The 25,675-nt window shown below is 40.2% G+C and overlaps 1 long non-coding RNA gene across 3 annotated transcripts; it reads right to left on the reverse strand.

The window, feature by feature from the left end:
• Window positions 1-8,558: 8,558 nt before the first annotated feature.
• On the reverse strand, window positions 8,559-10,837 carry LOC143186520 (uncharacterized). Of its 3 annotated transcripts, none has more exons than XR_013003064.1 (6): window positions 10,751-10,837; window positions 10,505-10,670; window positions 10,308-10,324; window positions 10,086-10,241; window positions 9,944-10,020; window positions 8,559-8,689 (listed from the first exon to the last, which is right to left on the reverse strand). It is a non-coding gene; the product is annotated as an uncharacterized LOC143186520 (long non-coding RNA). The 3 variants fall into 3 exon arrangements; XR_013003063.1 differs by lacking the exon at window positions 8,559-8,689 and adding an exon at window positions 9,237-9,373; XR_013003062.1 differs by lacking the exon at window positions 8,559-8,689 and having other exon boundaries at window positions 9,675-10,020.
• Window positions 10,838-25,675: the final 14,838 nt, after the last annotated feature.

Raw genomic sequence — 25,675 nt, forward strand, 5'->3', positions numbered from 1 at the left:
CCACTAGAATGGTTACAAAACCTGGTTAACCCAACGTCACGACTAATGCGTTGGAAATTAAAATTAGCCGAGTACGATTTCAAAATCATCTATAAACCCGGCAAATATAATACAAACGCCGACGGATTATCCAGAAATCCGACCTCACTTCCTGTATATGCAAAACGAGTAATTACTCATTCTACCTCAGATTCAGATAAATGCAAAAGGAAAAAAGAATTTCACCACCATAGAACTCATCAGAGATCAACCTCCAGTTCTAGCTCTAATCCTGAAGACCACAAGAGGAAAAAGGAATATCATCAATTTCCAACACGCCAAAGAAGCACTACAACCTCAGCATCTGGAAATCCAGCTCCTAGGAAACAAGCAAGAATGGATTCAAGTGATACAGATATGGAGACAGAAGCAGAAGTCAAAGGGAAAAAGAAACAAAAAAGGAAAAGGGAACACAAAACTTCCTCCTCCAACCAACTTGAACCAAAGAAACACACTATTCAAGCAGAAGTGCATGAACCGCTAAAATCACCTCCTGCTCAACCTCCTGCTAAAACAATCCCCCTTAAACAAAAACCACAACCTACAGACTGGAATGAGATTATGGAAGTTGACGAGGAAACAATAGTTCCTAAACATCAATTTAGAGACTGTTTAAAAAAGAGTTAATATATTGAGAACTCTATTTCGTTCGCGAAAAGCCGTTGTATGTTGATCTACGTGCCCAACCGAAGGTCGCCTTCGGTTGGAGATTCAGTGTCGCTAATAACAAACACGGTGAATTTGAAGAAGGACTCGTTTTTAGATAATTACAGTTGAACTCGAACAGGTGAACGACCTGTGTCAGCTGTTCGAGCCTGAAAGAAAGAGAGAGAAAGTCGTCGAAGATTAGAAAAGGACACAGTTTGATTAGCGAGCGCTGCGTGACGGCTAACGAGCGTATTCCGCGCATTCGCGGAGACACGCGCAAGTCTCGCTGTCAGTCTTGTCCCAGTCTTTGACAGGGAACAGTTCAATTAGCAGAAGTATAGCCATTTCGAGATTACTTCGAATCAAGCTTATTGGTTTCTCCAACAAGCTCGAAGCACTCGAAGAGCGAAATCCTCGCTAATCGGACGATTTTCTCTGGCGACTGAATCTATTCGTCTGTTCGGTTAACACGCATTATACGTGCAACAGACGAATCAGCCTGCCAAAAGAGATTATTCCAACGATTGAATGCACTCTTGGAATCGGTGATTTTCACGATTCTCTGAGTTTGCTTATCGTTGGAAGAGCATCGAGTCCACTGCTCAGGAGCATTGTTTGACGGGTAAATCCAGATAGAGTAAACGTAAGTGCTTATCACCTCTACGCTACTCGCGCTTTACTAACCGTTTAGAAGCAACCCCCGTGTGACGAATAGATGCACACGGTGCGGTGAATGGTGTAGTGGAGACTCTGGCCATCACCTGCCTCTGAGCCTAGCACCACCTAGGGACAGTGCATCTCACCGCTCGCGAATCTCTGCTCTCGCAGGGATTCACCCGACGTGCACCTCTTTATACGGTGCATAAGACGTAGAGAAGAGGTTTCTCCTCTCTACGCACTTACCGGTCGACAATCCCTTTAATTGTAAAGGAAAGTCGATCATACAGTCCACTGCTTTACCTTCGCGTTACAGGCAAGGTATTGCTATCCCCTCCGCACAGGCTTGTTGTCACATCCAGGAGTCGGTAATATTTGGTATAGCTTGACTTACGCTCTCGCTTACCGCTGCGGTTCCGCCGCGTTTCTTTCTTTTCAGACGCCAATGTCGCTGAAGGAAGTACCGGCGTCGCCAAGACCATCAGGCCCTCCGCTCCACCTCCACCAGGAGCTCGACGCCGAGGACCGAAGCAGCCCCACAACCCCCACAGACACAAATCTCTAAAGTCAAAATAAAGGTCGCTCAAAAGCCCTTTTAAGGGCCGACAAAGATTAAAATTGTGTATCTGGTTCTTTCGTGTACCCTTACTCTCACCTTATCCGGACCTCCGTTGGATCTCTTATTTTAAGCGATTCCAACATAAGGTCCTTCGAGCCGGATTGAAAGGTTGAGAAAGGGTGAAAGAAACGTTCACTTCAGGTTGACATTCGAGCAGAGTTTACCTCTCGAAGTATATCGCCATGTCGAACCCCACAAAGGAGCAGTTGACTCTTCCTGCCCTGGAGGTTGAGATGGAGGATATTCAGTCACGAATTCGGGGAATGACCCGACTCGTGACTAATCTGAAGAAAAAGGGGCGAAATAATTACACCATCTCTCTCCTCAAGCAGAAGTTGGAGTATGTGACTGACGTTTGGAGGGACATCCAAGAGCGAGTTAAACAGCTCCAAAAGGAAGTCCCTGACAGCAAACGGAAGGTCATACCCTTCTTCAGCGAGAGTACGATTGATGATGCAGAAGATGCGTTCCATGAAGCTCAGAATTTCCTGATGACGGAATTGGACAGCCTCATACAGGAAAAGGGATCGGCTGGATTCGGCAACCCCGGGAATACCGCGGGTGCCGGAGCAACCGGCCAGCTTAGTACGCTTGAGCTTCCCAAGCAAAATTTACCGAGATTTAGCGGAGATCCGCGAAAGTGGTGTCACTTTGCGGATCTGTTTACCGCAAGCATAATAAAAGATCAACGGTTATCAGATGCACAACGTTTGCAATATCTGAACGGCTGCTTGGAAGGAGAGGCACTCGCATCGATTGACACGCTTGAAATTGCGGATCGTAATTTCAAGCCGGCGGGGGATACCCTGACCGAACAATTCGGGAACCCACGTCGTATGGTCCTTCAGCTTCTCGTAACCTTCACGAAGCTGAACTCGATCAGGAAGGGCGATTTAGAAAGCCTGCAACAAGTTACCGTCGGCTGGAAACAGACGCTCGCCGCACTCCAGAAACTGGGTCGCAAGGTAGAGCACTACAGCGACGTGTTGGTGATCCTGATCAAGTCAAAGTTGGACGAATCCCTAGAATGGGAGTGGGAGAGAACACAAAGGCTCAACTCAGAAATCCCCTCATTTAATGAGATGTTGGATTTTCTCAGACAGCATGAGCACACGTTGCACGTGTTTATAAACCCGCGACACAAACAAGCGGGTGACTCCACATCCAAACCTCGCATACAGCAACATAACGCCGTAGTGGAAAGCTCTCCCAGTCCAACCAACGAGTGTACATTCTGCGGACTGCCGCACGGAATTACAACGTGCAAAAAGTTCAAGCTGCTTACGCCTGAACTGCGCTTCCAGTACATCATAGCGAATCAGTCATGCGTAAACTGCCTCGCTTCGACTCACACAGTCGCGCGTTGCCCTAAGAACGCAGCGTGTACAAAGTGCAGTAAGAAGCATCATGCTATTCTGCATTTTGACGCACCACAAGTCGGCACAGGCAATCGTCGATTGACGAAAAAGCCACAGCAGGGCTAGCGGGAAGCGGGACGGAGTAACGTCCCCGCACGCGAGCCTGCGAAAGTAAACACGAAGTCTCGTGCTTCTACATCAAGCGCCGACGTGACGTCGCACTGTAGTGCGACGGAGAGCGGAACGCCAACTGTGTTTCTGGCGACAGCAAATGTGCGAGTCACAGGAAAGGGAGGCACGACGCGCATCGCGCGTGCACTCAGCCAGGGCTCGGAAGCCTCCTTCATTTCCGCGAACCTCGCAAATGATCTACGACTCGCGAGAAGGAAAACCCCAGCCACGGTTACGGGCTTGGGGGGCGGAAAAGCCCAGGATATAAAATACAGCGTGGACATCGAGTTCGGTTCGACACGTTGCACTGAGGAGGCGTTCCGCACCAGTGCATATGTGGTGCCCGGAATCACCTCGTATGCACCGCCGTCGGTTCACGTGCAGGAATACACTGCGTTACGTGAACTGACACTCGCGGATCCTGACCCCGCATCAAACCGCCCAATAGAGGTGCTGATCGGAGCTGGGACGTATGCGAGTATCATTCGACCAGAGCTTCGGCGATTCGGAAAGCGAGGGCCGATCGCGCATGAGACAGCTTTAGCCTGGATACTGTCAGGCCCGGTCGACGCAGCCACCTCTTCCCCAAACTCCGTAAGGACGCTGAATTGCACCGTCCTCGAATCGCTCGATAAAGCGATACGAAGGTTTTGGGAGATAGAGGAGATTCCCTCGAAATTGGTGAATACCAACGCAGAGGACGAATGCGAAGAATACTTCGCCAAAACCGTCGTGCGAGACGATCGCTCCCCTGAGTGACGACCCAGACGACTATGCATCTCTTACGCCTGGTCATTTCATGACAGGTGGACCACTAAATGCGATCCCGCTGCAGTCCGTGGAAAATGAAAAACTCTCGCGATTATCGCGTTGGAGAGCGATTCAGAAATTCCACGAGCAACTGTGGAGGCATTGGACGCGCGATTATCTCACGCACGTCCAAAATCGCTACAAGTGGCGCGCCACCCAACTGCAACTGCAATCTGGGGATCTGGTGCTAGTGCAGAATCCTCTTCTTCCTCCCAATCAGTGGGAGATGGGAAGAATTGAGGAGGTGTTCCCAGGGAAAGACGGAAATGTACGTGTGGTAAAAGTACGTACAGCGAAGTCCACTTACACACGCCCAATTACAAGGATGAGTAGGTTACCCGTGGATGAGCCCGCTACGACGACCGTCGCCGAGGTCGAGTAGGCAAAATAAACACCGGTAAAGAATTTTTGGCAAAAACCAGGGAGACATTAAGGTGAGGCCGATTGTTCTAGAAGAAAATCGAACGATCGGGACCCCCTCTTCCTGGACCCTTAAGCCTCTTGGGAGGGGAGACGAAGTATTTCCGTCTCTATCTCTCCAAGGGAAAAAGCGCCCCTGCGAAATCGCAGGCGCCGCCGAAATCGGCTGGGAGCGTCGCGATGGCTGAATCAGTACTGATTAAACCATGGCAGACGAAACCATAGCAACAACAAACCAAGACAACCACGCCAGCGTGAACTCCGAAATTTCGGCAACGTTCGAACGTAGCCTGAGAATCGGGGAACAAGCGCTGCAGGCCGACATCCCGTCAGACACACCGGAGGAGCCGGCGAGTCAAAAAGAGCAGGAATGGATCCTGCTCATGGGGGCCCAGGAGTTGCGGGTGCCGGGGCACATCCCCCGCACGACCAGGCGGTACCGGTGTGCCGTTCCCGGAGGCCGCTACGTCCTGCGCTGGGACAAGGAGCAGCGACTGACGACTTCCATTTCTCTGGAAGCCGGCGGTCGCGCCCCAGCCGACAACACCGAAGCCGACAACCCGAGCCGCCCCTGCTGGGGAAGGACCCAAGAGCAGGAGGCCCTCCAGCCAGCCGGGACCTAAGGTGCGGGAAGAGAGACGGCGCCGTACTCCCGCGTCGCCAAGGGAAAAGGCAAGGCCCACGATTGGCAGCGGCCGCCCCCGGCAACCACCCCGCCCCGCGGGGCCAACACTGGAGGAACTGACGCGCGCAGCAGTCGGCATCGCGGTGGAAACCTCGATGCCGCTGCTGCAGCAGCAGCACCCTTACTCTCACCTTATCCGGACCTCCGTTAGAGCACTTATTTTAAGCGATTCTAACACACTTTTTCGATTAAAATGGCATCAAGTACAAGCTGGGTTCGTTAAAAATAGTCCAACTATTATGATATTTAGTACCATTTTAATCGGAAAAACGTAAGCAATCCATTAAGGCTATTCTCGTAATGATATGTTAGAAAGTAAGAGTAAGTTCATATTTTATGGTACTTATAAACCGTGAGGCGAAAGGTCCCAACCGCTCGCATGACATAGCGTCGAGGCGCTACCGTTTCTTTTCTCTTAACTTTTCCTCAACCTTTCCGAGCTATTGAAGGCGTTTCTGGCCGCTATTACGATTTAGATATGAACAATCCGTTACATTTTCGAAAAAGCAGAAGAAAACATTTGGCGACCAAATACGGTATACGATAAACGATGAACCGTTTATTGCACACCGCAATTGCACGGTAGCGCTATGTTCTACGTGGCTGTTGGGGGAAATTCGCCGGGATCCATCGTTCCACACATGCATATTGTGGACAGACGAAGCACTGTTCACCAAAGAAGGGTGCTTCAATGCCCACAATAGCCACGTGTAGAACGACGTGAATCCACACGCGACCCGCGTAAGCGACACGCAGGTCCGGTGGTCCATTAATGTATGGGCCGGGATTTGTGGTGATAGGATCATCGGGCCTTATCTTTTACCTGATAGGCTTGATGGGAGCGCGGATTTGGCGTTCCTACAACACGTTCTTCCGGGTCTCTTGGAGGATATTCCATTAGAGGTCCGGAGGAATATGTATTTTCAACAAGATGGGGCGCCACCCCACTATCACGCAACAGTCCGGGCTCATCTTAATGAAACCTTTCAGGACAGGTGGATTGGACGCGCCGGACCTGTCGCATGGCCCCCACGGTCACCGGATATCAATCCGTTGGACTATTTTCTGTGGGGCTACTTAAAGAACGCGGTGTACCGTCATCTTGTTACATCAAAGGAGGATTTAATAGCAAAATTACATGCGGCGGTGGCATCAATAACACCGGCTATGTTGGTGCGGGTGCATGGAACTTTAATTTGTCGCCTCGGTGCTCTGCAGGAAGCACAAGGAGGACAGTTCGAACATCTGCTTTAAAAATCAATCGGCCCTTTTCAGGGCCACATGAATTTCAAACGTAGGAACGATCTCGTTCTAAAATCATTACTTGCCGTGGAGATTTTAATCCTCAAGTGATAAGTGTTGGTGACCGTGGATTCTGTAAACGCGAAGTGAATTTGTGAATTTGTATACAAGATTACCTGCGCTTCGAAGCATCCCCCAACGAGCTCGGCTATTGACCCCGAGGGACCAGAATTCAAGCAGCACGTGAATTCTTCTCCGAAATGGACAAGTTTCATCGATCAAAATTCAATGACAACCTTCTTCTCTCTCGTTTCTTATGTTCTACAATTTTGTTAATTAATTTAAAAATCTGAGAAATTTCCACAACATTTGTTCCGGTAGCTAAGGTGTCCCTGATTTTTTTCACAATTTTTTATCCAATAGTTTAGGAGAAATTAACGCTAACATTCCTTTTTTTGCTTTTTTTTTATTTTTTACGAGTTGGCTAATAATTTAAATATCTAAGAAAATTCCACAATATGTGTCGCGATAGTCAGCGTGTCCCTGATTTTTTTCATAATTTTTAACCCAATAGTTTAGAAGAAATTGGACAATAACGTAGAGATCTTGAGTTTCTTGTACAAGCCTCGAGCACGGTGAGTAGCAGACGCTCCGCGTAGCTTGTGACCTGTCGCTGGTCGGCCGAGCGCTCGCTATTCGTGCTCTCTGATTGGTCGGGGTTTTTCGATAATTACTCGTTAACAAAGCTTCGGAGGACATTTTTGCAAAGGAAAATGTTGTTTAGAATCACCCCAGGAATCTCCCATTTCCGGCTCCCGTACTTAGTTTGGGACACCCTGTATCGTTTCTTTCAAAACCCTCAATCTCACCTTATCCGGAACCTAGTTAGATCCCTTATTGAAAGCGATTCTAACAGAAGGATAACATTTGAATAAATTAGAAAATATTTCTATATTATGTAACATTGTAATATAGAATTTTATTAGTCTTGATTAATGAAAATTTATTACGAATGTGATATTTTGTGCGAATCTCATACGAAAATGTTGTTTTTAAAGTTTGAATTGACTTAGACCACTCTCATAATTATGGGCACATATGTATTGTTTTATTCGTAATAGTCTTTCTTTCTCGCTCGCACCGTCCTTTTCTTTATTCTGTATTATTGTGTGACAACGTGTGACACTAACTTCAAGGCGCGAAGTTCAAATTGAATGTAATAGAGAAGGCGTCAAAAGTGAAGTTGGAATAAGTTTATATGCTTGAAACCAGTTATAAACATTACTCTACAGAATATTTCAGAGTAAAGAATAAATCAATATCTCCTTAGAAACACTTATTTAAACATTCAAATCTCACCTTTTTCCCCTTCTCTAAGGAATTATCTCCAGCGCCAAGATGTAAAAGACTCGAAAGCTTCTAATCGATAAATGCTGACGATAGTTTTAACGAATTGGAGTTTATTAATTATAATATAATTATGTAATTGGTTCCTTGTTACTAAGATACCAAAAATTAACAAACATGTATAAAAATTTAGCGAGAAACCATTTTGGTACGCTCCCTTCGTCCCAGTCTTGTGAACTGATAAGACGTGTTTTCCCTTGGTTCAAATACAACAGTTTAGTTTGAGTTTAAATTTGTTTCATTTCTTTACGAGCAGAGTGCTTTAGCGCTCCACGGGCACGAATCCTTCCCGGGTCCAAATAAAAATCCCTGAAGGCCACGCAACAAATATTGGTGACAGCGGTGGGATGCGCAAGACTGAAAAGGAAATCTCAGTCTTCAGATTTGCCGGCTCGTGAAGACTATTGGACGATTGGAAACATCTCTCGGAACATCGTACTACAAGGACTTCGTGGATTCTGGATTCAGCAATCTTCGTGGAGCCAGGAGTTGGATGAAAGATTGAGCGTGTTGGATTTCAAGAATTCCATCTCATCTGATTCGGCGAGTTAAATATTATAAATAGTTAATAGTTCGGAGTTACTGTTTTTAGTTTTAACAAAGTGAATTTGTTCTTATTATATTTTATTCGTCCTGAAACATAGTTACAGTTAGTCGTTATAAAATATTAAAATGTTACGCAGATTTATGAAGCGTAAGCGAGCGAAGCGTAGTCGTAAGTCATTATTATCGCAAGTTCAAAATTTTGACGTCGAGGATATATTAGTAGATAAGCTGGAGGAACAGACTCCGAATAACATGTTGCAATTGAATTCGCTTAATGTTTCATCACCCCGAACAAGTAATTCAGGTAGAGTTGATGTAGTCAGTTTAAGTGGAGAGTTACTTCGTTCTGATACGATTGATAAACCGGCGTCAAAAGAAACTGCGGAATCTTCGTATTTTCCTATACGTATAGTATCGAATATCATTCCGCAATTTGATGGAGATTCCTCGTCACTTTTCAAATTTATTAAAATATGTCAAAAAATTAATTCACAAGTTAAATCTTCTGATCGCGTCATTCTTCTTACCATAATTCGAAATAAGATAATAGGACAAGCAGACATATTGATATCAAATCGGGAAGAACCGGAAACTGTTGATGGACTCATAAATCTACTCAAGGAGGTCTATGATTCCGCATTCGATATTAGTCAAATTCATGGTGAATTGAGAGGACTGCGACAGGGTATCCAGGAAAGGTTGGCCTTTTATGTAGCTCGGGTTCGCGAAATTTTAAATCGAGGAATACAAGCAGCCAAAGATAAATTTAATCTGGAACAATTGAAAGGTGTAATAGCTTTATTAAACCAGGAAGCTGTAACTAATTTTAAACAGGGTTTACGAGACCAATCTTTGAGACTGCATTTTCTTAAAGAACGAGCGGAAGATTTTGAGGAAATCGCGAAAATTGCGTGCGAACTAGGACGAGAACTAGGTGATGAACAATCAAATCAAATTTTATCTACTCGGCCTATAATTCGAGATGGTAAAGTCTTTACAACTAACGCCGAAGAAATTCAATGCTTTAAGTGTAATCAAAAAGGACACTTTCGTAATAACTGACCCCAAAATAATGAGAGGAATTTGAATAAATCGAATTATAACTGGATCAGATGCAAATTCTGTAGGAAAACCGGCCATGACGAATCGCGTTGTTTTAAAAAACAGAATATTAATTTTCCTTCACAAGCACAATTAACTTCAAACACTATCACAAAACCTCAATATTTAAACTCTCAGATAGCTCCGCGGAAGGGTGTGACACGGGGCGAACCTTTGATTGCACGCCCTCAACTCAACAAAACAGGTTCCAGTTCGATGTAAAAAGTATAGGTCAATTACCAGTTCTTGATTTAGAACACAGTTCATTTTGTAGAGGGACCGCTAGCTTCCTTATTGACACTGGTTCACAGTTAAACCTAATCAAACGAAAGAGTGTTATCTCTACTTTGAAAGTAAATCCCAAGGTTACATATCAACTTACTGGTATTGATTCAGGAAATGTTAATACTTGTGGTGAAATAATTATCTCTATTCGAGATATCGACGTTCACTTCCAGTTAGTAAATGAGAACTTTCCAATCTCGGAAATGGGAATTTTAGGAATTCCATTCTTAGAGAAGCAACAAGCAATTTTAACCTTTAACGATAAAATATTAAATAGTCTTCAGTTTGGCAATACAAGGGTACTCCTCCGTTCACCCACTTCGTTTAAATTGGCTCCTAGAACAAAAGCTCTTATCACTATTCCAATAAAAAACATTGAGAAGAAAGATGGTTATGTAAGACAGTTCACTGCAGAAACAGGCATTTATGTAGGGGAAGCATTAGTGACACAAAAGAATGGGTTTGCTAAAATATTCGCAATCAATACTACCCCTAATTACGTTAACCTAAATGTACCTCTGGTCGAGTTGGAAGATTTTTCTGAGCTTTCTCCTGCACCGCGTTCAGCTCGAACAGGAAATCCCGGCATAGAACACAATCTAGGGCTGATGCTAATAGATTTGTCAAATTGATTAAAGCATTAGATTTGAAAATCCTTAACGATGTCGAACAAGCCAGTATACTGAAAATTTTGAAAGAATTTCCTTATCAGTTTTATTTGCCAACGGATCAATTAAGTTCAACAAATATAATACAACACACAATAATAACTATAGATGAGGCTCCGATAAACACAAATCAATATCGATTTCCCCTAATTCACAAGGAGGAAATCACAAAGCAGGTGGAATAATTGTTGAAGAAGAATGTTATCAGACCATCTACCTCTCCTTATAATTCCCCAGTTTGGGTGGTTCCTAAAAAGGCGGATTCTATGGGTAAACCTAGATGGCGCATGGTTATTGATTATAGGAAACTTAATGATAAGACGATAAGTGATGCTTACCCGCTTCCTAACATAATAGATATCCTCGATCAACTTGGTGCAGCAAAGTATTTTACTACTCTTGATCTTGTCTCTGGTTTCCATCAAATTCCAGTGCATTCCAATTCAAAGGCAAAGGCTGCTTTTTCTACACCTAATGGGCATTTTGAATTTAATAAAATGCTCTTCGGTCTTAAAAATGCCCCAGCAACCTTCCAACGGTGTATGGATTTAGCTCTCTCAGGCTTACAGGGGGTTGAATTGTTTGTTTACATGGACGATATTGTCATTTACGCCAATTCCTTGGAAGAACATACACGGAAACTAAAAAATCTTTTAGCTAGATTGAAAGATGCAGGGTTAATGTTACAGCCTGAAAAGTGTCAATTTCTTCGACGAGAAATCTCTTACCTAGGTCATATTATCTCAGCCGAAGGAGTTAAACCTGATCCCGCCAAAGTTAAAGCTGTAAAATTATTCCCCATTTCGGAAACTAGGAAAAACGTCAAACAATTTTTAGGGTTAGTCGGCTATTATAGGCGTTTCATCCCTGAAATGGCAAAGATTGCCAAACCTTTAACACGATTATTAAAAGCTAATATTCCTTTCGTTTGGAATGATGATGCTTACTCAGCTTTTAAACACTTGCGTGATATTATTTGTTCAAAACCCTTGTTACAATTTCCAAATTTTAAACAGCCCTTCCTTGTTAGAACTGAGGCCTCTAATTTTGCCCTCGGAGCCGTGTTAAGTCAAGGTCAAATTGGAAAGGACCTTCCTATTGCATATGCGTCGAGGACACTTAACGATGCTGAAATTAAGTATTCTACTATCGAAAAAGAGTTACTCGCAGTAGTTTATGCGGTTGAGCACTTCCGGCCATATTTGTATGGTCAAAAGTTTACCTTAATAACAGATCATAGACCGTTAGTCTGGTTACATAACGTGAAAGACCCCATTTCTCGTATAATGAGATGGAGAATCAAATTAAACGAGTATGACTATAATATAATCTATAAACCTGGGAAAGTTAATCTTAACGCAGATGCACTATCGCGCAACCCCCCAGTTTCTACCAAGGACAGTCAGACTTCTCTTACTCAGACGCAACAACTCAGACATACTGATGCCTTTTCTCCACGGAGTGGAGCGATCAGAAGATTAAACTTGTGAATTAATTTTTTGACATATTTTAATAAATTTGAAAAGTGACGAGGAATCTCCATCAAATTGCGGAATGATATTCGATACTATACGTATAGGAAAATACGAAGATTCCGCAGTTTCTTTTGACGCCGGTTTATCAATCGTATCAGAACGAAGTAACTCTCCACTTAAACTGACTACATCAACTCCACCTGAATTACTTGTTCGGGGTGATGAAACATTAAGCGAATTCAATTGCAACATGTTATTCGGAGTCTGTTCCTCCAGCTTATCTACTAATATATCCTCGACGTCAAAATTTTGAACTTGCGATAATAATGACTTACGACTACGCTTCGCTCGCTTACGCTTCATAAATCTGCGTAACATTTTAATATTTTCACGACTAACTGTAACTATGTTTCAGGACGAATAAAATATAATAAGAACAAATTCACTTTGTTAAAACTAAAAACAGTAACTCCGAACTATTAACTATTTATAATATTTAACTCGCCGAATCAGATGAGATGGAATTCTTGAAATCCAACACGCTCACTCTTTCATCCAACTCCTGGCTCCACGAAGATTGCTGAATCCAGAATCCACGAAGTCCTTATAGTACGATGTTCCGAGAGATGTTTCCAATCGTCCAATAGTCTTCACGAGCCGGCAAATCTGAAGACTGAGATTTCCTTTTCAGCCTTGCGCATCCCACCGCTGTCACCAATATTTGTTGCGTGACTTTCAGGGATTTTTATTTGGACCCGGGAAGGATTCGTGCCCGCGAAGCGCTAAAGCACTCTGCTCGTAAAGAAATGAAACAAATTTAAACTCAAACTAAACTGTTGTATTTGAACCAAGGGAAAACACGTCTTATCAGTTCACAGGGCTGGGACGAAGAGAGCGTACCAAAATGGTTTCTCGCTATATTTTTATACATGTTTGTTAATTTTTGGTATCTTAGTAACAAGGAACGAATTACATAATTATATTATAATTAATAAACTCCAATTCGTTAAAACTATCGTCAGCATTTATCGATTTCTAGCTTTCGAGTCTTTTACATCTTGGCGCTGGAGATAATTCCTTAGAGAAGCGGAAAAAGGTGAGATTTGAATGTTTAAATAAGTGTTTCTAAGGAGATATTGATTTATTCTTTACTCTGAAATATTTTGTAGAGTAATGTTTATAACTGGTTTCAAGCATATAAACTTATTCCAACTTCACTTTTGACGCCTTCTCTATTACATTCAATTTGAAGTTAGTGTCACACGTTGCACACAACATTACCCACATACATGTGGCTGCCTGATGAACGCAAGATGGAGCCTTCGGGAGGTAGCTTAGAAAATTGCCCCTCTACTGCGCACACTACTATGCGAGCTATGCGTACGTGTACTCGACGCTATGCGACCGACATCGGATGTTTTCTCGGACCTGATTGGTCTCTTTTTTTTTGTATCTGGAAATGAATGCAAGTCCGAGATATATCATCCGCCAAATTAATTTTGGGTGATTGATTTACAGAATGAATTGATGGACTTGTTGAAGAATGAAAGGAATTGACTACAAATTATTAGAATGTGTACGTTAGTAGTTAGATTTGAATGTACAAACTTATGTATGGTTGATTGGTTCGATTTGAATGGAAGAACTGGTTGAATGTATGATCAATAGTTCGATTCGAATGTACGCACTGTTTGAATGTATGATTGGTAGACCGATTGAATGTGCGAACTCTTTGAATGTACGATTAATAGTTCGATTCGAATGTACGAACTGTTTGAATATATGATTGGTAGATCGATCGAATGTGAGAACTCTGTTGAATGCCTTTTATCGAAATGAATTAAATGCACGAACCTCGATCACGATCGCGTTGACTTAGTTGAACCGTTTAAGCACGAATGAACTGGTACCAACTGATTTGATCGGTCCGAAAGCTCGAAACTGAATGCCGAACACCCCGAGGATCCGCTCCTAATCCCCCCTCGGAACCCAAAACCTGAACGTTTCGGAAATGTTTACTATTAAAATCATTTCCCGGAAGGAGGAAATCCCTTCTCGTCCGTTCCGCGTTTATTGTGCTACCGAACCGAGATTCTAGGATTGATAGCTCATTTTAACATTGTTCACGCACCGCACATCCATTTACATACAAATTTAACGAGAACTGGTAACAAATTAAAATTACATAGAAACCGCTACCTATATTACGAAACGAACAACAAAAAACAGAACATTAATGAAAGAAACTTACTTCTGAGTCAAACGCGTCGCGTCTCAGACGCAACATCGGACATTTGCGGAAAGTAGAGAGAGTGCGAATATGAATCTTACTCTCTCACCCTTGAAACACTATATTCAACTGTTCAAATCCCTACAAGCGGCACGAGCACGTGCGATGTTTCCGATTGCTGAGATATTTTCAGTGATTCAATATAGCATTGAATCGTGAGAATGTAGTGGTATTCATCAAACGACACATGATATTTGTATGTGTATACCTTTACACGTGTCACATTCTAAATACCACTACATTCATATTATTCATTGTTCGCCCACATCGATACGATCTATCACAACGATAATTACACATTACATTTAGTTTGAAATAACTAAACAATACATGTATTAAAATTTTTTATTTAAAAATAAAACTTGATATTTTGGTGCCCGTGTCTCCCGCCTCTGTGGCTGCTGTCACGACCCCGGTCAAAGTTCCTACTGCCGTTCTTCCACTTGTGTCAAAGGAACTCAGTTGTTCTATTAAAAAATGATAGTGAAGTTCCACTAAATTTTGAACTCGATTTGAGTTTTTTGACACCCTGTGCTTACAGAAGTCTGAAAATTACAGCTGGACGCTATACAATCTGTGATAAAAATTGAAGCACAACGAAAACGATTTATAATGAATTTATCTTCGATGAAAAATGTACATTATTATTATATGTATGTGACTATACTTATCTCCTTACATATGTTGTAAACTGTTGGCTCTGTCTTCGTTTCAAGTGGCAGGATTTGCACTCTTGATACTGATCTGTGAAAAACAGAAGAAATGTATGGTGTTGTCCTATTATTGATACGATAAACGTATCGTCATTACCGTACTTACCCTTTTTTGTGCATCATTTCCACTTCATATAAAAGAATTATTCCTGTGACATGAACCTGTAAAAGAAATGTATACAAAATTATTGTCATGATGATTTCGAATTAATTCACGTATAGATAACATTTAGTAATTTTACTGTAGTCGCAATAGGCCATAGAAGAGTTCTACGTGTACGCTGCTTTGCACTCGTTGATGCAATTGTGACATTAGATTGCAGTCGGACAGCTCTTCATGTGCGCTGCTTTGCACTCGTTGGTGCAATTACGACATTAGATTGCAATCGGCTATTAGGCAATATTATTGCCTCAATAAAGTGGGAGTTGTCTTCCCAGCATTACACATCGTTAGATGTATTTTTGTATTGAATTGGGCATGTAGCTCTTTTTTTCATATATGAGGGGGCTCTCTAATTGGCTGACCTCTATTGAACCTGCTGTCTACAATTTCTGGTAGCATGCAGTCCTCATAAGACTTTTCTAGTTTTTCTTCCATGTCTGTCTGCCAGAATTCGTTGTCTCTTTTTACTTTTGTAATTTTCATCCCTGTCGGGGTCTATAAACAAAACAAAGCATTTTCTCTGTTGGTGATATGCAACTGCCCTTGCACTTGATAGTAGTAATGGTGATTTTTCTTTAATTCATCACCGCAATAAAAACAGATAGGATGAAAATCATAAAAAATTAGATTTTTATCATTGGACGATGTTACGTTGTAATGTTCGAGGCTGTCTCCGAGTCAGCATTAGGCGACTAGACACATGCTCGAAAATTATTTGAGAAAACAAATCGTCGAATTAAAGATAAAGGTATTATTCGACACTCGAGATAAGTAAAGACATATTTTCAATGAATTATAGCATGATTTTGTAATTTGTCTATGAATCATAAATAATAATTCAAGAAAAGGATACAATAGTTTCTTTAATTTATTTTTAGATGGCAAACAAGGAAACTATCATGGAGTGTTCTCCATCAAAGGAGGTCGCAGGACGAGCGACAACGCCGCGGCCGCGGTCTCCGTCGCCGCGGCGGGAAGCAAGGGAGCCGCGGCGGGAACCGAGGCAGCCGCGGACTCCGTCGCCGCCAGCAGCAGAAATGCTGGCTTTAATTAAAAAGGTACGTACTTATAATTAGATACATACGCAATTTCAGACTACATAACATTATAATTATTTACTTTTTCTATTACAGATGAAAAAACTGAAACAATTAGTAAAGTTTTATGAGTACGGAAGAGGCGGGAGAGGTGGGAGAGGCGGGAGAGGCGGGAGAAGAGGGGGAGGAGAGGGGCACGGCCCAAAAAATATTATTATAATAAAATAAATATTATAATGAAAAAATAAAAAAATTCATAAATTAATTCTTGTATTGATTCTTTTTACAACCGGTGTAGTCACAGTGACTGCATTTCTAGAGATCGTAGAAGTCGGCGATGCTGACACAATAAATATGGGCAAATGAAAATATCGCGCGCCGTTTGTCGGCAACTTCACAGTATTTCAAGAGAGTAAGGTTCACTTTACATTCGCGTTCTCTTTTGACTTTCCGAGGCTGTCCGAAGTGGTCCGAAGCGCCGAGCTCATGCACACGCGAATCCTAAAGTGGTGTGTGTAGTGAAGGGGAAATTTTCAGTAACTCGCATCGACAATTTGGGTATCACAGATTCCGATTCCACATCGGCAGCCTTTCAAATTAGGCGCCGCCTGATTCGCAAAAGCCCAATTAAATTTGTCATATTTTTTGCTCTGTTTTATCGATAACCCAGCCAAAAGCAATACTGTGGTATGGTTTTACGGCCTGACACTTTTCGTCCTTATATGAGAACATTTTAAACTGGGAAAGGGATTTCGTTCAAAACACTCTCTAAATTACATAAAAATGCTTCAATTTCTACAGCTGTCAATGGTAGATTTTTGCTCTACTTTATAACAATCGTATTACTAAGTATCAGTAGAATTTCGTTAAATCGCGAGTTGACTGCGCTGCATCGAACTTTTTTCTCTCGAATGATCTTATTCCCAGCTTAAAATCATCTCATATAAGGACGAAAAGTGTCAAGCCGTAAACCCCTGTTTTTGCCTAATTTTGTCGGTAATGTCGCCGCTCTGACATATCTGATGGTGCCCCCTTAAAGAGTCATGATGCAAATGGGTTAAACCAGTCAATGTTTTGTTCAGTAGCGACAAAGTTTCCACTTTTGCTGCTGCCACTGCTATTGGTCGACAATTCGGAATTTCTAGTACCGATGAACTACAAAAAGAATGGAACTCTTTTTATAGCGGTATAACGCAAGCCCAAAAAGATGACTGGGCAAGAATGATCTTCGGCGACATGTGGGCAGACATTTGTAAATTGGAAACTCCCGAAAAAATATCTCTCTTTCCCTACCTCAAATCTTTTGTAAACACCGTCAGATGTCTGCTCCACTCTAATGCAATGGCCGAAAGGATATTTTCTATGCTGCCCGATGTTAAATTAAAAAAAAAAAATAAAGTAGGAGCCGATCTCCTAGGTTCAATCTGTGTGGTTCGCACATCCTTAAAAGCTAGACATGAGACTAGTCGCACCATGTCAAACACTCGCACAATCTCAAACACTTCATGAATACGTTGTAAAGGTAAACACCCTTTCGACATTGTTATCATAACAGAAACTGATTTGTACGTGTAAGCATTTCATCATTCAGTAGCAATTCACGTATCGTAATTCGAGTACGAAAACGAAGAATTTGAGTGTAACTGTATTTCACTAAATACAAGAAAATGTATAACTGTAGAAAAGTGTAGCTGTATTTCACTAAATGCAAGAAAATGTATTTTACTAACAGTGAGAAACAAGATATGTACAACACTTTTGTGTTGTGTGACAAAAATACGAATGCCGCCGCAAGACTGTACCAGGAAAAATATCCAAACCGTTGACAACCATCGCGACAATTGTTTTATAAATTGAATAATAGTTTGCAACACTATGGTGCATTTACCAAACCCACAAGAGAAGTTCCAAAACCAGTAGTAGGAAATGAAACCAACAGAGTGAACATACTCGCTTATTTATAGTGGAAACCACAAGCATCTACACGAGAAATATCGAGAGAATGCAATGTAAGCCTCGGTAGTGTGAAATGAATTTTAAAATTAGAAAAGCTTCATACGTATTAATTTAGGGTTGGACATGCCTTACATACTGGAGATTCAATAAGACGTATGCAATTTTGTCAATTTGTTTTAAACCAAATTCAGATGAACGAAGATTTCCCGCGGCAGATTTTGTGGACGGATGAATATCCCTTCACCAACAATGGTATTTTTAATCGTCATAATGAACATAACATGGGTAAGAAGAAATCCCTTCCTTAAGAGGCACATACATCACCAAATAAGGTACACTATTAATGTATGGTGTGGGATTTTAAATACCAATATTATTGGTCCAAACTTCATCCATGGTGCCCTAAACGGAGAAAAATACCGGCATTTTTTGGAATTTGAATTGTCATCTCTTCTCGACGACATTCCTCTCCGAGACAGACTAAATTGTAAATACTTTTAACAAGATGGAGCACCGACACACAATTCATAAGCGGCCATGCGGTTTCTAAAAAATCAGTTTTGCAATAACGTTATTGTAACAAATATGTCAATACGTTAGCCAGTCCGTTCACCTGATTTAAGTCCCCTTGACTTTATCCTGTGGGGTTATTTGAAAGACAAAATTTATTCAAATCCCATAGATTCTGTAGATAATCTGAAGAAAGAATCATACACGAATGTGCAGCAATAACTGCAGATAATTTAAACGCACTTATGTAAACAATAAAAAAATGTTATCAGAAATGTTTAGAATGTAATGGAGAAGTGTTTGAGCATCTTCTACAATAAAGACATTTTTTGAAAATATCTCGAGATCTAATAATTTTTTTGCCATGGTACCCTAATCATTCTTTACGTAGAATGAACAGAAGAATCGATCTGTGTAAAAATATATGCATTTCTATTTAAAGAAATAGATCTGCTGCATCTAAAAAAAATTTAAAGGCCTACAGATGTAGTGCTCTTCGAACTATTTATCTTTCTCCTGTGGCATTTTTTTGTAAATGCAATAATAACGAAGTTATGACTTAAAACAATTGCGTAGACTAGCCTGTAGATATGCAGAGCAACAGAAGTGGTTTTGGCAACGTGTGTAAATCAGTTGAAGTTTTTAGTAATCCAAGGATTATTACTCCCGAAACTTGAATGTCAAATTATATAAAATTAAGAGAAAAAAAAGGTAAGTTAACTTATACTTCCGATTTCAGTTTATTTTTATTGCAAAGTAATAACGCAAAGTTATGGGTTAAATAAAATCCGCAGTACTGGGCGATTTGAAAGGATTGTCGCCTATCGACGAGTCACCGCTCAGGCTAGCGATTGACAACGGCGATCGGAAATCGGCGATTCATTCTGCCTTCTCCTGTGCCTCTGCTCGAGCTTTCGCGTTTGCCAATGTGAAACGTGGAACACATTTGCCTGAAAACAACAAGTAACGCGGGACCGCACACATACTAGGAAACATGTAGCTTGTGTGCCAGTCGATGGATAGAAACTGGGAGACCCTGTTAGGTCATAGTAGTGAGAGAACCGTTGAGCGCTCAACGCCCACGATTCTGGTGTCACTGGGCTAGAGCACTCTCGCGACACCTTATATGGTAGCGGTGTCGTAAGTTATCTTGCGAGTTTCGCGGCGCCGCCTCGCGGCCACGGCGGTAACTAGCCACGTTTCGCGAGTAGAGAGTTCGCAGTCTCCTCAAACGTTACAAGTTCTTTATCAGTGCATCCGGTAATACACTTTCTACATACTGCACACTTTATAGCTCATGTTCATAAAGGAAACAATTTTCAGAATTGCTATTTTCAAAATTATGCTGTTCAACCAATTTCATTCAACACGCGCTGAGAGTTAAACTGGCATTCAGGGAGTACGATCAGATATGTTAGAGCGGCGACATTACCGACAAAATTAGATAAAAACAGGGGTTTACTCCCTGACACTTTTCATCCTTATATGAGATGATTTTAAGCTGCGAAAGAGTTCATTCGAAAGAAAAAAGTTCAATGCAGCGCAGTTAACCCACGATTTACCGAAATTCTGCTGATATTTAGTAATACGAGTGTTATAAAGTAGCAAACATCTACCATTGACAGCTGTAGAAATTTAAGCATTTTTATGTAATTTAGAGAGTATTTTGAACGAAATCGCGAGTTGACTGCGCTGCGTTGTACTTTTTTCTATCGAATGAACCCTTTCCCAGTTTAAAATGTTCTCATATAAGGACGAAAAGTGTCAGGCCGTAAAACCATACCACAGTATTGCTTTTGGCTGGGTTATCGATAAAACAGAGCAAAAAATATGACAAATTTAATTGGGCTTTTGCGAATCAGGCGGCGCCTAATTTGAAAGGCTGCCGATGTGGAATCGGAATCTGTGATACCCAAATTGGCGATGCGAGTTACTGAAAATTTCCCCCTCCACTACACACACCACCTTAGGATTCGCGTGTGCATGAGCTCGGCGCTTCGGACCACTTCGGACAGCTTCGGAAAGTCAAAAGAGAACGCGAATGTAAAGTGAACCTTAGTGAACTCTCTCGCTCTTGAAATACTGTCCAAGTTGCTGACAAACGGCACAAACCTCGCGCGATATTTTAATTTGCCCAAACATATTTACAAGAGTCCGTGACGACAAGAATACGGAGACCGTCTTTTGCTATCATGCTGGTTCAAATTTGTGACTTTTTTATTTCATACATAATTTTTTTCAGTTTTTTAACTTTAGAATTCTTCGTTTCATATGTTACTCCATTTATAAAATACTGTAGAAAATATAATTCATATTCTAGCCGCAACAGGTAGCCATAAAACAGTTGCACTGTTCTCATTTTTTAACAACCAGTCTTTTATAGAATAAAATAATAATTTGAGTCGAAGTAACATAAAATCAAATTTATATGAAGATTAGAATTGTATATTATAATTACTTGAAGAATAAAAAAAAAGTTGCAGATTTGAACGGGATTCGAACACGAGTAATAGCAAAGGCAGAGGTGACAGGTATAGGATTCGTGCATTTTGATGTTCATCATTTTACTACGGTTACGAGGTGAGATCCCATACACGTCTGATGTTGCAGTTAGATTATGTATAATGAAGGAACAAATGCAGTAGATCACATGTATATTCAAAACAGTTGTGTGCGTTTGAATATACCACCAGCATGCATAGAGAATTGAAAATTGAAATATCTCAATACTGTCGATTAGCTCATTAGCTGTCGCGATTTCGAGTAATAGTCGGTCACGTTCGGCTCGCATTGCGCATCGCATCGCTTGTTCGTAGCCTAGCGCTTCACCACCTACATATGTATACATACAGAGCGTCCCGCGTAACACTGTACAGTCCATTATTTCCTAAACTGTTTAAGATATAAAAAAACTGTTTACATGAAATTTTCATGGTACAAGGGGGAAAATTTATTGGCTATAACAAATTACGTTTTAGGTTATTATTTTCAAAGATATGATAATCTGGTTAAGTTTTTTACGTGGAACTATATACTTTTTTTCAGATCACCTTGTAGTGCGTTTCAAGACAAATTCAACGATATAGAAATTACGTATCTTTTTTCAAATGGTTTTCGAGATATTACATACGAAAGTTTAGTGCTTTTCAGCACAGGAAAACCTGCTCGAGTAGAGAGCATCGCTGAAAGTCTCGCCTGTCGCGCCTGCGCGTCAAGTGCAACATGCCATACATTGTCCCTTGAAACCGATACGAGAGGAACGGTAGGTCCAAATTCTGGAAATGGTTTTCCATTGAACCTGACTATTATATGTTTGAAAATAATAATCTAAAAAATAATTTGTTATAGCCAATAAATTTTACTCTTTATATGTGTAGATATATACAAGGTATCCCAGCGAACACTGTACAGTGCGTTAATTCCGAAAGTATTAGAAATAAAAAAAGATTGTTCATATAGGAATGCATGGGTCGAAGAGGTCAATTTATTAGCGAAGGCGAATTTTTTATGACATTATTATTACATGAGATATGATGGTCAAGTCTGGTTTTTTAAATGGACCTATATACTTTTTTACCGAACAGTTGATAGTGTGTTTCAAGACGAAGAAGAGACTACCACCTCCACTAAAAAAAGTAACCGAGGGAGATCCAACCTCGTTGATGTCAACAGCAAATCAAATTCGAGTATCTCCACGAAACTAGACCCCGAGAAGTCGCGCTGGAGGGATGCGAGGCCACGAGGAAAGAGACTTCGGAAAAAATCGCCAGCATCGATCGTAATTTCGCCCCCGAACTGTGTAACATCTTGTTTTTATTTACGGAATGCCGCAGAACGTTTCAAAATAGTCGGTTGTCGGTCATTAAAAGATCAAGTGCTCGTTTGGTGAAGTGATCAGTGTTAGTGACCGCGAAGTGGTGTAAATGCAAGGTGGCTTCTTGTGGTATTGTATACCTGTGATCAACGCTTCCTGAGCATCAACCCTCAGTGATCGGGATCGGCACAGTGACCCAATGGAACAAGTGTTCAAGTAGCAGGTGAATTCCTCTCCGAATGGGTGAGTTTTACCGGTAGTAATTACTCGTATTACGAGTGTCATATTATTAATCTCAATTTACTTAAACATTTGTTGCTTTGGTCCGTCATAACTAAAAAAGTAAAAATCAATGTTTCCGTACTTTTTACCGATTACAGCAACTAATACGTCCATTCATTATGAGATAAGTATTCTTGTACAGTTTTCAATGTTTTAATATACAGTAAAATAACGTACAATCCGTAGCAACTACAAAAACATTGCTTTTTATTTTTTTTACTATGGAATTACTTTACTAAATCGACATTTTTAAATTCTTTTTCCTCGTTTTTTATTTTTCACAGCTTAGACAATTAATTTAAAAATCTGAAAAATTCTATAATATGTGTCGCGATAGCTAACGTGTTCCTGAGTTTTTTTCATAATTTTTCATCGATTAGTTTAAGAGAAATTGAGCAATAACCTAGAAATCTTGAGTTTCTTGTACAAGACTCGAGCACATCGAGTAGTGAACGCTACCCGTAACTTGTGGCCTGTCACCGGACAGCCGTCCGTCCGCTATAGGCGCTCTCTGATTGAATCACCCCTTCTCGGGACTTACACTTACTCTGGGACACCCTGTATAGAAGTCTGTGTTCAAAACGAAGATAATATTTGAAGTTAATATTATAATTTGTATGAATTGTAAAGTTTTGTATTATTTTCATTGTATTGTTTATACATGTATTATTATTCGTATTCCAATAAAAACCAATTTATTTCTTTTACAATAGAAAATGATATTATTAATAATAAATATTATTTTCATCTAGTATTTTACCTCGTTATAAAAAATTGACTTTTAGCAGAAATACATACGTAAATGGACGTTCAAATTTTAGCTCTTCTTGTGCACCTTCACCTTTTAGTCTATGTATCAAATTCGTACATAAAGTTGGGACTAGGGATCCTATAATAAGGAATCGGACAATGCGTCACCATAATGGGATACCGGAAACCAATTATTTTAGCGCGGGAACATTCGAATTCAGTAACGTTTAACACTTGGATGAATTAGTCGTTTTGGACACGATTCTTTGGAATTAAGTAAAAGTTTTATACGGAGTTTCTTATAATGATTCCCGATCAAAATTAATGTCAACTTAGCTTAACTTACTCTGATAAAAACTTTATGATATGAACTTTATGATATTAAGATATGAGCATAAGCCTTCGAAAAATTTGAATTTTACTATATTTGTAAATAATTATTAACATTATTAACATGAAATTGTCAAATATACCTGAAATGTAAAAATTTGTGTTAATAATAGAAATTACATACATCAGAATGATAATATATGTATGTATGTGTAGTTACGTATTGAGGTTAATTTAATGTTCAAAGTTTTTCTTATACACTTAAATACATACACCAAACTGCTTAAAACAATATTTTAATAAATTCACTTATCTGTATATACTTACTTTAATGGAAAGCCGAAGAAAGATTCAATTCACGTTTGCTCACTCCGAAGTCTTATTTAATGCTAAACAGTTTCAATTGGAAGTATCACATCAATGGAAAACAACCAATCAACATCCTGCAACTCTTTGTCTGATCCTTTATTATAGGATTCTTTATTATAGGAAGCTAGAAATCTAGTGTATTATACATATAGAAGTTTGTCGATTACGTAGTCGATTATGTAACTATTCTTTTGTTGTTCATGCGTCTGTTTTCCTATCTATTGTATTATTTAGGTGTATGTTGTTATGGTTGCTACGTGCCGCTCATGTTTTGTAACGCTTAGTTAATCGAGTGCTTTATAATGAATATTTGCCTAGTAATTAAATAAATCTACCACATATTGATACTGACGATTTCCAGTAATACAATCATTCGGACCAGTCAACTGCTCGGGCAATTTATGTAAGTAGAATAACTCAAAATGGGATAATTCACCTTCTCGCTGATTTGCTCGTTATGTCGTATGGGTGCAGTATACGGGATGTCACTAATTTGCCCGTACGTCCTTCCTATTTTTATTCTTATTTTTACAATTAATAATAAAAATTAATAATTTTAATAATAAAAGTATAGAAACATTTTTTTACCATATCCTGAAATTTGATTGAGCAACGAAAGGGTTAACTATTGTGGTCAAGAAATTTTATGGAACATCATTAATCGTATTAAATAAGTAAAATTCTAGTACTTATGTTTGATAACATGATTGACATGTCACATATTTTGCAAATGTCACTTGTATTAAAATTAGCATACAATAATGTATTTCGAGATTTCATACAATTTGTGGATTTTCATAAAACAATAAGTGTGATAAATACAGACGAACAACATTCTTTAGAAACTAGATTAACAATTTTTATCCAATAAAAAGTTTCCAAAAACATTACCTCACAAAAAATCTCTAAAAAGATTAATCAATAAAAAAAAGCATCCAAAGGATATTAATTCCCACAAAAAACTAGTTTCCCCGTTTGTACAGAGTGCCCTATAACACGTTAATTAGAAGAACATGATGAAACATTAAATATTTAAAATGGATTCACAAATAACGGATACACGTGAAAACTAGAAAAATTAAACTTAAGATGTACTTGGCGGACCATTTTGATTAAAGTCGGATAATCAACTTGTGGCATCATGTACAGTGTCCTCCGTAGTATACAAATAATGACATTATTTGAAACGTGTTATGGAGTACACTGTACAAAAAGGGGCAACTACTTTTGATTTCAGGACTTTTTCGAACCAAATGGTAATAAACATTTTTTGGGGTGTTTTTTTATTATATTTTTTTGAAATTTGTAGTAAGTAAAGTAAAATAAAAGA

The sequence above is a fragment of the Calliopsis andreniformis genome, unplaced genomic scaffold (genome assembly GCF_051401765.1).
Source record: "Calliopsis andreniformis isolate RMS-2024a unplaced genomic scaffold, iyCalAndr_principal scaffold0001, whole genome shotgun sequence".
Classification (NCBI taxonomy): Eukaryota; Metazoa; Arthropoda; class Insecta; order Hymenoptera; family Andrenidae; genus Calliopsis; species Calliopsis andreniformis.